General features: G+C 43.1%; 1 protein-coding gene across 1 annotated transcript in view; it reads left to right on the top strand.

Annotated features, from left to right (window-relative positions):
• Positions 1 to 251: 251 nt before the first annotated feature.
• Positions 252 to 13,731, top strand: part of LOC111972849 (rho guanine nucleotide exchange factor TIAM2-like) — a 45,254-nt gene continuing 31,774 nt past the window's right edge. The window contains exon 1 of the mRNA XM_070446563.1: positions 252 to 553. The gene's annotated coding sequence lies outside the window, so the exon portion shown is untranslated. The remainder of the gene's footprint in view (positions 554 to 13,731) is intronic.

Genomic DNA, 13,731 nt, shown 5'->3' with positions numbered 1-13,731 from the left:
TTAGCAATAGTGGAAACTCACTCCAGCCAATGTTTACGGCAATCATATGCTTTTAAATCCATGATGGGGAGTGTGCATGTGCACACTTATGAAAAAGGGTGGAGAATTGTGACTAAGCCGCTGTGGTTCCTGGTGAGCTCAGCTCCGTGACTCCCTGAATGGGCGGCCTCTTATGTAAGCCAGGGAAGGGGTTGGTTTAGGATTTGTTGACATGTTCCCCTCAAATGAGAGAAGAGTCTGAAGTCAGAGGACAACTTGGTGAAGTGCTGCTGCACTTTTCAATTTTCGGTACAGAACCTGAAAGATAATTCTGAAATCTTGAACATGTTTTTCTGAATTCCTCAAAGCAGTCAGCAGGAATAGGTGCACTGTGTGTACTGGGTCTGTGGGAGCTCTCATGTAGGCTATTCAGATAAAGCTTCAGTTGGATTTTGTTCCCAGGTTTTACCCTACAGTACTACAATGAGAGCGTCACAGGAACACAAGTGGGCGGGATGTTTGACCTTCTGAGACCTGTGAGTCACATTCAAATGAGAATGGAGCCCTGTTATTGGTGAGTGACCATCTGAGCGGAAATAGCCCTACCCTGACTAAGGAAGTGACTGTGTCCTGGGTGTGTATGTTGTGTGTACTGTGTAAAGTATAGTCAGTGTATAGCCTGCGTGCCTTGATGTGTGCGTGTGCTTGTGTGCCTGGGTGCGTTTTTAGGTCATGTAGGATTGTGTGCACTGCAGTGCACATGAGAAAGACTCAAGAGAATGGATTTGTCCGGCCTCACCTCTCACCTCTCATAAGTGACAGGTCAGCAGAATTCCCAAGCTGTGTGTGCACAGTGTGTGTCCGGCTGGAAGCCAATCCGACTCTGCGTGCCTTGGTCTTCAGTGAGAGTCAGAGGTGTTTTTGCATAGCCGATCAAACAAGGAGAACAGGGCTGGGCCCTACTGCCCTCTCAGATCACCATCATTTCCATGGCTGTGGACCTCTGGCAGCCATACTGCCACGCTAAGGCTGCACCGTCTACAATAGAAACTATGAACTATTAAAATAAAACCCAGCATACAATAGGGGGATGTGGTCCAGAGGTTTTTAGTTGTTTTCAGCTGCTTTACAGCACATTACCAAGTCTACTGTAAAAGTCTACCGCATTCCTCTACGGCTAAATGGGTATTTACCAGTGACCTTCTGAACAAATAGTATTAAACTTTAAGCCAATAAATCCACTTAGTTCTACAAATGGGCCTTTTTCCTGTTTTCTGTTGGTTGCACTGGAAAGAAAACCCTTTTTGTTCTCTCATTTGGCATCCAAACAGCAGATCAATACTGTTAATGCACTCCTTTAAGACTTCACTGACCAGCAACACTGTCGTTGCTCCACAGAGAAAATAAATACTGAATCAACTCAAAGCCCAAAGTACTTAGGTAGAGTAGGTGTGTGTGTGTGTCTGTCTGTTTGTGTGTGCGTTCTTGTGTGTGTATTTGTGTGTGAGGGAATGCATCGGGTTTGCCTGTGGAATCCCTATGTTTACATGGACTTAGCCTTAACCACCACATCCTGCTCATTAGTGTGTGTGGTGGTACACAGCGCCACACAGCTCGGACCCAGGTGCTAAGCTATTGCTGGAGCAAACCCAGCATGCCTCACTCTGACTCTGACCAGTGATGAATGGGCCAAATATGAAATTATGAAAACGTGTGCTGAATATAGCCCTTCACCACCATATTGTAACTGAAAGACTATCATGGTCATGCTATTATGGATGTTGAAAACCTGAATAAATGTCTAAATTAATACAATAAAATAACTTGGTCCACTAACGCTTTTAATTACCCCCTCCCAAAAAATAAAAATAAAAAACAAAATTGGGGGAGGTTTCATTTTTTTTACATAAAAGACTGTAAAATCACTAGGAACTCGGAACTCAGCTCAAATGTATTTTTATTTAGGAAATCTATTCCGAAATATTTCCACTCATAAATAGAGAGACATATGTGACCGTGTACCAATGTAATCAAGGTTTGAAACTATTATGTTTTTATGCTTCTTGCGTCAATTTGCAGAGTACAAATGATTTCTAGTTATGTTCCGCCCCCCTCCTGACCATCCGCTCACAAAGAAAATCGTCCCGCGGCTGAATCTAGTTGGGGACCCCTATCCTATGGTTTTGGGTACAGCTAAAGAACCCTTTTAGGTTTTAATCTGGATACCAACTTTTTTTCTAAGAGTGTAGAAATGCACAACCTGAGGGTGCTGCGGGCGTTTAAGTGGTTCCTAGCAGGTTTCTGTTCCAATTGCTATTCGCACATTCACAAAACAGCCTGAAACTGACTCAATCGCCAGCGACAGTCCATTCATTTAAATTACATGGGCATCAACATATGGCTCCTCCTTTCAAAGACACTGACAAGCCATCGTCATCACTGTCACCAGCAACACTGTGGCACACCTCTCTCTCAGTGAGACTGGCATTGTGTACACAGTGTCGAATGTCTGAGGGTTGCCTTTAACCCCACTAAGCTGTACTTCCTATGGATCTCCTTGGATAGATATTGAGTCTTGGGCATTAACTACAAGATCCTCTTTCTGACCTACAAAGCCCTTCACCACCTTGCCCCCGCTTACCTTTCCGACCTTCATTTCCCCTTCCAACCCACACGCTCACTCCGTTCCGTCACAGCAGGCCACCTTGTCGTTCCCAGATCCAAGCTCCGGAGCTTCGGCGACAGGGCCTTCGCCAGGGTTGCTCCTAGGCTCCGGAACTCTCCCCCTCCGGCCATCCGTGACTCTGAGCCCTTCACCATCTTTCAGTCCCTCCTAAAGCCCCACCTCTTCACCTTGGCCTACCGCTAAGCCCCCCCCCCCCCCACACACACACACACACTCTCTCCCACACACACCCACAACACCTGTTCGCTCACTCATGTTTCTGTTTCGACCTGCTGTTAGTCTGGCCTTGTTTAGATTTCTGCTTTTTGTTTAGTTTTTACAATTGTAAAGCGACTTTGGGTCTTTGAAAAGTACCATGTAGTATTATTATAATTTGATTGATGAATGTTTCGAAGGGCAAAGGGGCTTGATGCTGGCATCTGGACTAGAGGCTGAACAGAAGAGCCCGCGCCAGGCAGCCGTCTCTGCTTTGTGTGGCCCTCTCTGGCCCCTCTCTCTCACTTTCTTTCTCTCTCTTCTGGGACAATGGAGCTGGAAGAAAAGAGTGTGTGCTCAGTGGAGAGAGAGAGCGAAAGAGCCCTGCCCCCACGAGCACAACTACCATCCATCTCACCCCTCTCACTATGAAGGGTATGAAGATTTAGTTATTTACATCTAGATGGCTTTTAGGATCATTTCTCACTGTATTTCTCACTAGTCTGAAATGTTCAGACTCCCCCTCCGCTGCTCGACACTATCGTTACACGCACCTGCGACCCATGACACTCCCCTGGACTCCATCACCTTCCTGATTACCTCCCCTATATCTGTCACCCCCCTTGATTCTTTCCTCAGGTGTTATTGTTCCTGTTTCACGTCTGTACGTAATTCGTGTTCCTTGTTTGTTCCATGTTCGTTTTATTTATTCAATGATTCACTCCCTGTACTTGCTTCCCGACTCCCAGCGTACACGTTACAGCAGCCTGTGTCCTCAACTCACTCCCCGGTATATTTGCTAACAACAGAATGCTCAGCTGCAGTGATGGATCCATGGGGTCCAACTCTAATTGACAGCTAACTTAGTTAGAAATTGACAGATTGAGGCAGAGGGTGGAAATGGGCTGGAGGTGGCTAAAGTGTTTGTTTCATTTCATTTAATACCAGGTCAAATATAGTCTGGTTAGCAGACAATGGGTCAACATTGTTTGGCGAACAGAGAATGAATACGTGAATAAGAGAAGCAGTGCACACTAGTGAACCATGGGCTCTATTTTAACAAACCTAAGGCAATGGTAAATCTATGCGATGGCGGTAGCGCTATATGTCCAACCAGAATTATGAGAACAATAACTGGCAGCGGCGCAAAAAGGTTGGGTTATGATGAATAAACAAGTTGTAGGTGTGATGAGGGCTTGGCCACTCACTGGCCAATCAACGCGTTCAATGGCTTAATACTGCATGCGTTTTTGTCAAGTTCTGTAGGTTATTGCCGGTTTTTGTGTTGTCATCAACTCTAATTCTTCTGGGGGCACGGAATATTTTCCTCCTAGTCCATTGTTGATTATACTACAATACAGTTTGTTAAATGTCATAGGCATAGCAACAGAAAAAAAAGGTCAACATTGTAATTGGCGTCAATAAGCCTAGCCTACATGTCAATCAATACACATCGCACTTCTCGTAAAATTAAAATACTAGGCTCCTGTAATTTGTATTGTATGTGTGAGGCAGGTTCTCAGTAAGCAAGATATATACTAGGCCTACATTTGGTACTGCATTATGGGACTGAAAATGTTAAATAAGTTTGGAGGAGTGCGACTTTGGTAACTGGATGAGAGGCACTCTTTGGGGATTGGGATGGATACTTGACCAAGCAAAATGAAGTATGCAAGTAGGCATATGTGTGTATGTTTTAGGACGTGCAATATATTTTCAATTCAAGGCAATCTGACGGGAAAAAAAATGTAAACACTTTTTATGGATAGACTACTTTGCAAGGCCATGATAAAAAATACACAATGCATTGCTGTTGAACCAGCCTTTGCTATAGTAGCCTAGGCCTAGGGTAGCCTATGGAGGGCTTGGTTTCTAATCATATGAAATGGAAAACAAGGAAACAGTTTTTTTTAAACCAGCAACAATATTTATAAATAGAGTGGGGTCAGAAGTGCAATATCATAAATTACTTATCTTGTTCTTATTCTTTACGCATAACAGTCGCATGTCTATACAAAATAGTAGACTCCTGTCAATTGTATCGTTGCCTATGTGAGAGGCAGATGATAATTTTTTTTAATCCACTGTTGATATGGCATTATAGGAGGAGGGAATCATTTGGAGCTGGAAGTGTGTCTTTGGTAATCAGACAAGGTGCGTTCTTTGAAAATGGGGATGGATAGCCTACTTCAAAAAGTGAAATGCAGTTATGTGAATTGTGAATAATAAAAAAAAGGGGGAAAACCTGAAATACTTCAAAGCACTCTCAGTAGACCATTTAAAACCTGTTTATTCATAGACTACCTGGCTAATGACCAGGCTAAAAAAAACAATGCAATGCTGCTAAACCAGCCTTGATTAAGGAGAGGGTAGGTTATGCTTGTTTTTTAAATAAAATTTAACTAAATGGGGGGAAACCAAAAAAAATGTATGTTTCGAAATTCACCGGCACAAAAGGCACATCTCTTGTTCCATGGGCACTTCGTCATGGCTGGATAGGCTGCGCTTCCGCTCTCAAAATCCATGCCATTATCGACTGCGTTACCGGTCGGTCTTAAAACTTCCCATTAGCGCTAAATGAAATGGTCAATTTTTATATATTAATTTTTTTCCTTCCTCAGCGCAAGCGAGCTGATGTTAGACAGGTAAATTGCCAAACCTGGCGTTAGGGCTGGAGAATGCCAGTGCACTCGTTTTTACATGACTAAATTGCAAACTAGCGTGCGTTTGACACTTGCTCCTCCTTAGCGCCAGACGAAAATAGAGGCCAATAAGTCTCTAAGTTCTAATGACATCAATGAACAATTTAGGCCTAAATCTAAGTTGCACGTGCTTATCTCAACTCTGAATCTGGCACTATATGAGTATGAATAAAAACCCCAGACCACATCTGGCCTGAGCAGTCAAACTCAGATGTGTGGACAAATCAAGACAGACCAGAGCACCCTAGACCAACAGTTTTATCAAGACAGACCAGAGCACCCTAGACCAACAGTTTTATCAAGACAGACCAGAGCACACTAGACCAACAGTTTTATCAAGACAAGACCAAGAACACACTAGACCAACCAGTTTTATCAAGACAGACGCACAGCACCCTAGACCACAGTTTTATCAAGACAGACCAGAGCACACTAGACCAACAGTTTTATCAAGACAGACCAGAGCACACTAGACGAACACGTTTTTATCAAGACAAACCAGAGCACACTAAGACAAACAGTTTTATCAAGAACAGACCAGAGCCCACTAGACAACAGTTTTATCAAGACAGACCAGAGCACACTAGACGAACACAGTTTTTATCAAGACAGACCAGACGCACACTAGACCAACAGTTTTATCAAGACAGACCAGAGCACACTAGACCAAACAGTTTTATCAAGACAGACCAAAGCACACTAGACCAACAGTTTTATCAGAAGACCAGAGCACACTAGACCAACACAGTTTTATATCAAGACAGATCAGAATACACTAGACCAACACGGTTTTTCAAGACAGATCAGAGCACACTAGACCAACACAGTTTTATCAAGACAGACCAGAGCACACTAGACCAATAGTTTTTATCAAGACAGACCAGAGCACACTAGACCAACGCAGTTATATCAGAAGACTAGAGCACACTAGACCAACACAGTTTTATCAAGACAGACCAGAGCAACCTAGACAACACAGTTTTTCAAGACAGACCAGAGCACACTAGACCAACAGTTTTATCATGACAGACCAGAGCACACTAGACAAACAGTTTTATCAAGACAGACCAGAGCACCTAGACCAACAGTTTTATCAAGACAGACCAGAGCAAACTAGACCAACAGTTTTATCAAGACAGACCAGAGCACACTAGACCAACAGTTTTATCAAGACAGACCAAAGCACACTAGACCAACAGTTTTATCAAGACAGACCAGAGCACACTAGACCAACACAGTTTTATCAAGACAGACCAGAGCACACTAGACCAACAGTTTTATCAAGACAGACCAGAGCACACTGACCAACAGTTTTATCAAGACAGACCAGAGCACACTAGACCAACAGTTTTATCAAGACAGACGCAGAGCACACTAGACAACAGTTTTATCAAGACAGACCAGAGCACACTAGACCAACAGTTTTATCAAGACAGACCAGAGCACACTAGACAACACAGTTTTATCAAGACAGACCAGAGCACACTAGACCAACAGTTTTATCAGACAGACCAGAGCACATAGACAAGTTTTAACAAGACAGACCAAAGCACACTAGACCAACAGTTTTATCAAGACAGACCAGAGCACACTAGACAACACAGTTTTATCAAAACAGATCAGAGTACACTAGACCAACACAGTTTTATCAAGACAGACCAGAGCACACTAGACCAACACAGTTTTATCAAGACAGACCAGAGCCACACTAGACCAACGCAGTTATATCAAGACAGACGACTAGAGCACACTAGACCAACACAGTTTTATCAAGAAAGACCAGAGGCACACTAGACCAACACAGTTTTATCAAGACAGACCAGAGCACACTAGACCAACAGTTTTATCATGACAGACCAGAGCACACTAGACCAACAGTTTTTATCAAGACAGACCAGAGCACCCTAGACAACAGTTTTTATCAAGACAGACCAGAGCACACTAGACCAACAGTTTTATCAAGACAGACCAGAGCACACTAGACCAACAGTTTTATCAAGACAGACCAGAACACACTAGACCACACAGTTTTATCAAGACAGACCAGAGCACCCTAGACCAACAGTTTTATCAAGACAGACCAGAGCACACTAGACCAACACGTTTTATCAAGACAGACCAGAGACACTAGACCAACAGTTTTATCAAGACAGACCAGAGCACACTAGTGAACACGGTTTATCAAACAGACCAGAGCACCTAGACCAACACTTTTACAAGACAGACCAGAGCACACTAGACAAGCAGTTTTATCAAGACAGACCAGAGACACTAGACCAACAGTTTTATCAAGACAGACCAGAGCACACTAGACCAACAGTTTTATCAAGACAGACCAAAGCACACTAGACAAACAGTTTTATCAAGACAGACAGAGCACACTAGACCAAACAGTTTTATCAAGACAGACCAGAGCACACTAGACCAACAGTTTTATCAAGACAGACCAGAGCACACTAGACCAACAGTTTTATCAGAAAGACCAGAGCACACTAGACCAACAGTTTTATCAAGACAGACCAGAGCACACTAGACCAACAGTTTTATCAAGACAGACCAGAGCAACTAGAAAACAGTTTTATCAAGACAGACCAGAGCACACTAGACGAACACAGTTTTATCAAGACAGACCAGAGCACACTAGACCAACAGTTTTATCAAGACAGACCAGAGCACACTAGACCAACACAGTTTTATCAAGACAGACCAAAGCAACACTAGACCAACAGTTTTATCAAGACAGACCAGAGCACACTAGACCAACACAGTTTTATCAAACAGATCAGAGTACACTAGACCCACAGTTTTATCAAGACAGACCAGAGCACACTAGAAAACACAGTTTTATCAAGACAGACCAGAGCACACTAGACCAACGCAGTTATATCAAGACAGACTAGAGCACACTAGACCAACAGTTTTATCAAGACAGACCAGAGCACACTAGACCAACACAGTTTTATCAAGACAGACCAGAGCACACTAGACCAACAGTTTTATCATGACAGACAGAGCACACTAGACCAACATTTTTATCAAGACAGACCAGAGCACCTAGACCAACAGTTTTTCAAGACAGACCAGAGCACACTAGACCAACAGTTTTATCAAGACAGACCAGAGCACACTAGACCAACAGTTTTATCAAGACAGACCAGAACACACTAGACCAACACAGTTTTATCAAGACAGACCAGAGCACCTAGACCAACAGTTTTATCAAGACAGACCAGCACACTAGACCAACACAGTTTTATCAGACAGACCAGAGCACACTAGACCCAAGTTTATCAAGACAGACCAGAGCACACTAGATGAACACGGTTTTATCAAGACAGACCAGAGCACCCTAGACCAACACTTTTATCAAGACAGACCAGAGCACACTAGACCAACAGTTTTATCAAGACAGACCAGAGCACACTAGACCAACACAGTTTTATCAAGACAGGCCAAAGCACACTAGACCAACACAGTTTTATCAAGACAGACCAGAGCACACTAGACCAATAGTTTTATCAAGACAGACCAGAGCACACTAGACCAACGCAGTTATATCAAGACAGACTAGAGCACACTAGACCACCACAGTTTTATCAAGACAGACCAGAGCACACTAGACCAACACAGTTTTATCAAGACAGACCGAGCACACTAGACCAACAGTTTTATCATGACAGACCAGAGCAAACTAGACCAACAGTTTTATCAAGACAGACCAGAGCACCCTAGACCAACAGTTTTATCAAGACAGACCAGAGCACGCTAGACCAACAGTTTTATCAAGACAGACCAGAGCACACTAGACCAACAGTTTTATCAAGACAGACCAGAACACACTAGACCAACACAGTTTTATCAAGACAGACCAGAGCACCCTAGACCAACAGTTTTATCAAGACAGACCAGAGCACACTAGACCAACACAGTTTTATCAAGACAAGCCAAGACACACTAGACCAACAGTTTTATCAAAAACAGACCAGAGCAACCTAGATGAACACGGTTTTATCAAGACAGACCAGAGCACACTAGACCAACAGTTTTATCAAGACAGACCAGAGCACACTAGACGAACACAGTTTTATCAAGACAGACCAGAGCACACTAGACCAACAGTTTTATCATGACGACAAGAGCACACTAGACCAACAGTTTTATCAAGACAGACCAGAGCACCCTAGACCAACAGTTTTATCAGACAGACCAGAGCACACTAGACCAACAGTTTTATCAAGACAGACCAGAGCACACTAGACCAACAGTTTTATCAAGACAGACAGAACACACTAGACCAACAGTTTTATCAAGACAGACCAGAACACACTAGACCAACACAGTTTTATCAAGACAGACCAGAGCACCCTAGACCAACAGTTTTATCAAACAGACCAGAGCACACTAGACCAACACAGTTTTATCAAGACAGACCAGAGCACACTAGACGAACAGTTTTATCAAGACAGACCAGAGCACACTAGACCAACAGTTTTATCAAGACAGACCAGAGCACCTAAGACCAACAGTTTTATCAGACAGACCAAAGCACACTAGACCAACAGTTTTATCAAGACAGACCAGAGCACCCCTAGACCAACAGTTTTATCAAGACAGACCAGAGCACACTAGACCAACAGTTTTATCAAGACAGACCAGAGCACACTAGACCAACAGTTTTATCAAGCCAGACCAGAAACACTAGACACAGTTTTATCAAGACAGACCAGAGCACCCTAGACCAACAGTTTTATCAAGACAGACCAGAGCACACTAGCCAACACAGTTTTATCAAGACAGACCAGAGCACACTAGACCAACAGTTTTTCAAGACAGACCAGAGCACACTAGATGAACACGGTTTTATCAAGACAGACCAGAGCACCCTAGACCACACTTTTATCAAGACAGACCAGAGCACACTAGACCAACAGTTTTATCAAGACAGACCAGAGCACACTAGACCAAACACAGTTTTATCAAGACAGGCCAAAGCACACTAGACCAACACAGTTTTATCAAGACAGACCAGAGAACACTAGACGCACATAGTTTTATCAAGACAGACCAGAGCACACTAGACCAACGCAGTTATATCAAGACAGACTAGAGCACACTAGACCAACACAGTTTTATCAAGACAGACCAGAGCACACTAGACCAACACAGTTTTATCAAGACAGACCAGAGCACACTAGACCAACAGTTTTATCATGACAGACCAGAGCACACTAGACCAACAGTTTATCAAGACAGACCAGAGCACCTAGACCAACAGTTTTATCAAGACAGACCAGAGCACAGCTAGACCAACAGTTTTATCAAGACAGACAAGAGCACACTAGACCAACAGTTTTATCAAGACAGACCAGAACACACTAGACCAACACAGTTTTATCAAGACAGACCAGAGCACCCTAGACCAACAGTTTTATCAAGACAGACCAGAGCACACTAGACCAACACAGTTTTATCAAGACAGACCAGAGCACACTAGACCAACAGTTTTATCAAAACAGACCAGAGCACACTAGATGAACACGTTTTATCAAGACAGCCAGAGCACACTAGACCAACAGTTTTATCAAGACAGACCAGAGCACACTAGACGAACACAGTTTTATCAAGACAGACCAGAGCACACTAGACCAACAGTTTTATCATGACAGACCAGAGCACACTAGACCAACAGTTTTATCAAGACAGACCAGAGCACCCTAGACCAACAGTTTTATCAAGACAGACCAGAGCACACTAGACCAACAGTTTTATCAAGACAGACCAGAGCACACTAGACCAACAGTTTTATCAAGACAGACCAGAAACACTAGACCAACAGTTTTATCAAGACAGACCAGAACACACTAGACCAACACAGTTTTATCAAGACAGACCAGAGCACCCTAGACCAACAGTTTTATCAAGACAGACCAGAGCACACTAGACCAACACAGTTTTATCAAGACAGACCAGAGCACACTAGACCAACAGTTTTATCAAAACAGACCAGAGCACACTAGATGAACACGGTTTTATCAAGACAGACCAGAGCACACTAGACCAACAGTTTTATCAAGACAGACCAGAGCACACTAGACGAACACGTTTTATCAAGACAGACCAGAGCACACTAGACCAACAGTTTTATCATGACAGACCAGAGCACACTAGACCAACAGTTTTATCAAGACAGACCAGAGCACCCTAGACCAACACTTTTATCAAGACAGACCAGAGCACACTAGACCAACAGTTTTATCAAGACAGACCAGAGCACACTAGACCAACAGTTTTATCAAGACAGACCAGAACACACTAGACCAACACAGTTTTATCAAGACAGACAGACACCCTAGACCAACAGTTTTATCAAGACAGACCAGAGCACACTAGACCAACAGTTTTATCAAGACAGACCAGAGCACACTAGATGAACACGGTTTTATCAAGACAGACCAGAGCACACTAGACCAACAGTTTTATCAAGACAGACCAGAGCACACTAGACGAACACAGTTTTATCAAGACAGACCAGAGCACACTAGACCAACAGTTTTATCAAGACAGACCAGAGCACACTAGACGAACACGTTTTATCAAGACAGACCAGAGCACACTAGACCAACAGTTTTATCAAGACAGACCAGAGCACACTAGACGAACAGTTTTATCAAGACAGACCAGAGCACAACTAGACAACAGTTTTATCAAGACAGACCAGAGGACACTAGACCAACAGTTTATCAAGACAGACCAGAGCACACTAGACCAACAGTTTTATCAAGACAGACCAGAGCACACTAGACCAACACAGTTTTATCAAGACAGACCAGAGCACATAGACCAGCATTTTATCAAGACAGACCAGAGCACACTAGACCAACAGTTTTATCAAAGACAGACAGAGCACACTAGACCAACAGTTTTATCAAGACAGACCAAGCACACTAGACCAACAGTTTTATCAAGACAGACCAGAGCACACTAGACCAACACAGTTTTATCAAGACAGACCAGAGCACACTAGACCAACAGTTTTATCAAGACAGACCAGAGCACACTAGACCAACAGTTTTATCAAGACAGACCAGAGCACACTAGACCAACAGTTTTATCAAGACAGACCAGGCACACTAGACCAACAGTTTTATCAAGACAGACCAGAGCACACTAGACCAACAGTTTTATCAAGACAGACCAGAGCACACTAGACACAACAGTTTTCAAGACAGACCAGAGCACACTAGACCCAACAGTCTTTAATCAAGACAGACCAGAGCACACTAGACCAGCACGGCTGGTTTCCTGTGGCTGTGCAAGAGGATATGATGGAGGAGTTATATCTGCTTGCCCACACACTGCTGCCAGATATGACTTCATTTGAGTGAGAACCATGCACTGCAGCAACACTAAATATGCGTCCAAATGGCCCCCTATTCCTTAAGGGCCCTGGTCAAAAGTAGTGCGCTGCATAGGAAATAGGGTGCCATTTGGGACAGAACCTAAAAGTGTTTGTAAAACTGTTGTTGGCTGTTTCATTAGTATGATGCTATTCGATACTTATTTTATCTCTGTTGCTACACAAGCTGTCTGCCCACCCTGACAGCTAGGCAATTGTTTGGAAATGAATAAATGTACTGAGAGATGGACTTTAACCACCCCTACCTTGTCACAACACAACTGATTAGCTCAGGAAAGACATTTCACAAATTAACTTTTAACAAGGCACACCTGTTAATTGAAATGCATTCCAGGTGACTACCTCATGAAGCTGGTTGAGAGAATGCCAAGAGTGTGCAAAGTTGTCATCAAGGCAAAGGGTGGCTATTTGAAGAATCTCAAATATAAAATATATTTTGATTTGTTTAACACTTTGTTGGGTTAATACATGATTCTATATGTGTTATTTTAGAGTTTTGATGTCTTCACTATTATTCTACAATGTGTGTGTATGTATGTATGTATGTATGTATGTATATCACAGGCGGCAGGTGGCGAGGGGAGAGGAAGAGGATGGCGGGACAACAACCTCAATATACTTTAAAATGACAAATATATTCATACAGTTTTTTGGCTGTGTCCAGCTCGCTAATAATCACTTAAATGAAAGCTATACAGTCAGGGAGCATCGGAAATTCCCAAAACGATGGATAGAGGACTATCCATTTTGAC

The sequence above is a fragment of the Salvelinus sp. IW2-2015 genome, linkage group LG14, assembly GCF_002910315.2.
Source record: "Salvelinus sp. IW2-2015 linkage group LG14, ASM291031v2, whole genome shotgun sequence".
NCBI lineage: Eukaryota > Metazoa > Chordata > Actinopteri > Salmoniformes > Salmonidae > Salvelinus > Salvelinus sp. IW2-2015.
The sequence above is the reverse complement of the archived record's forward strand: the minus strand, read 5'-3'. Positions and strand labels throughout refer to the sequence as shown.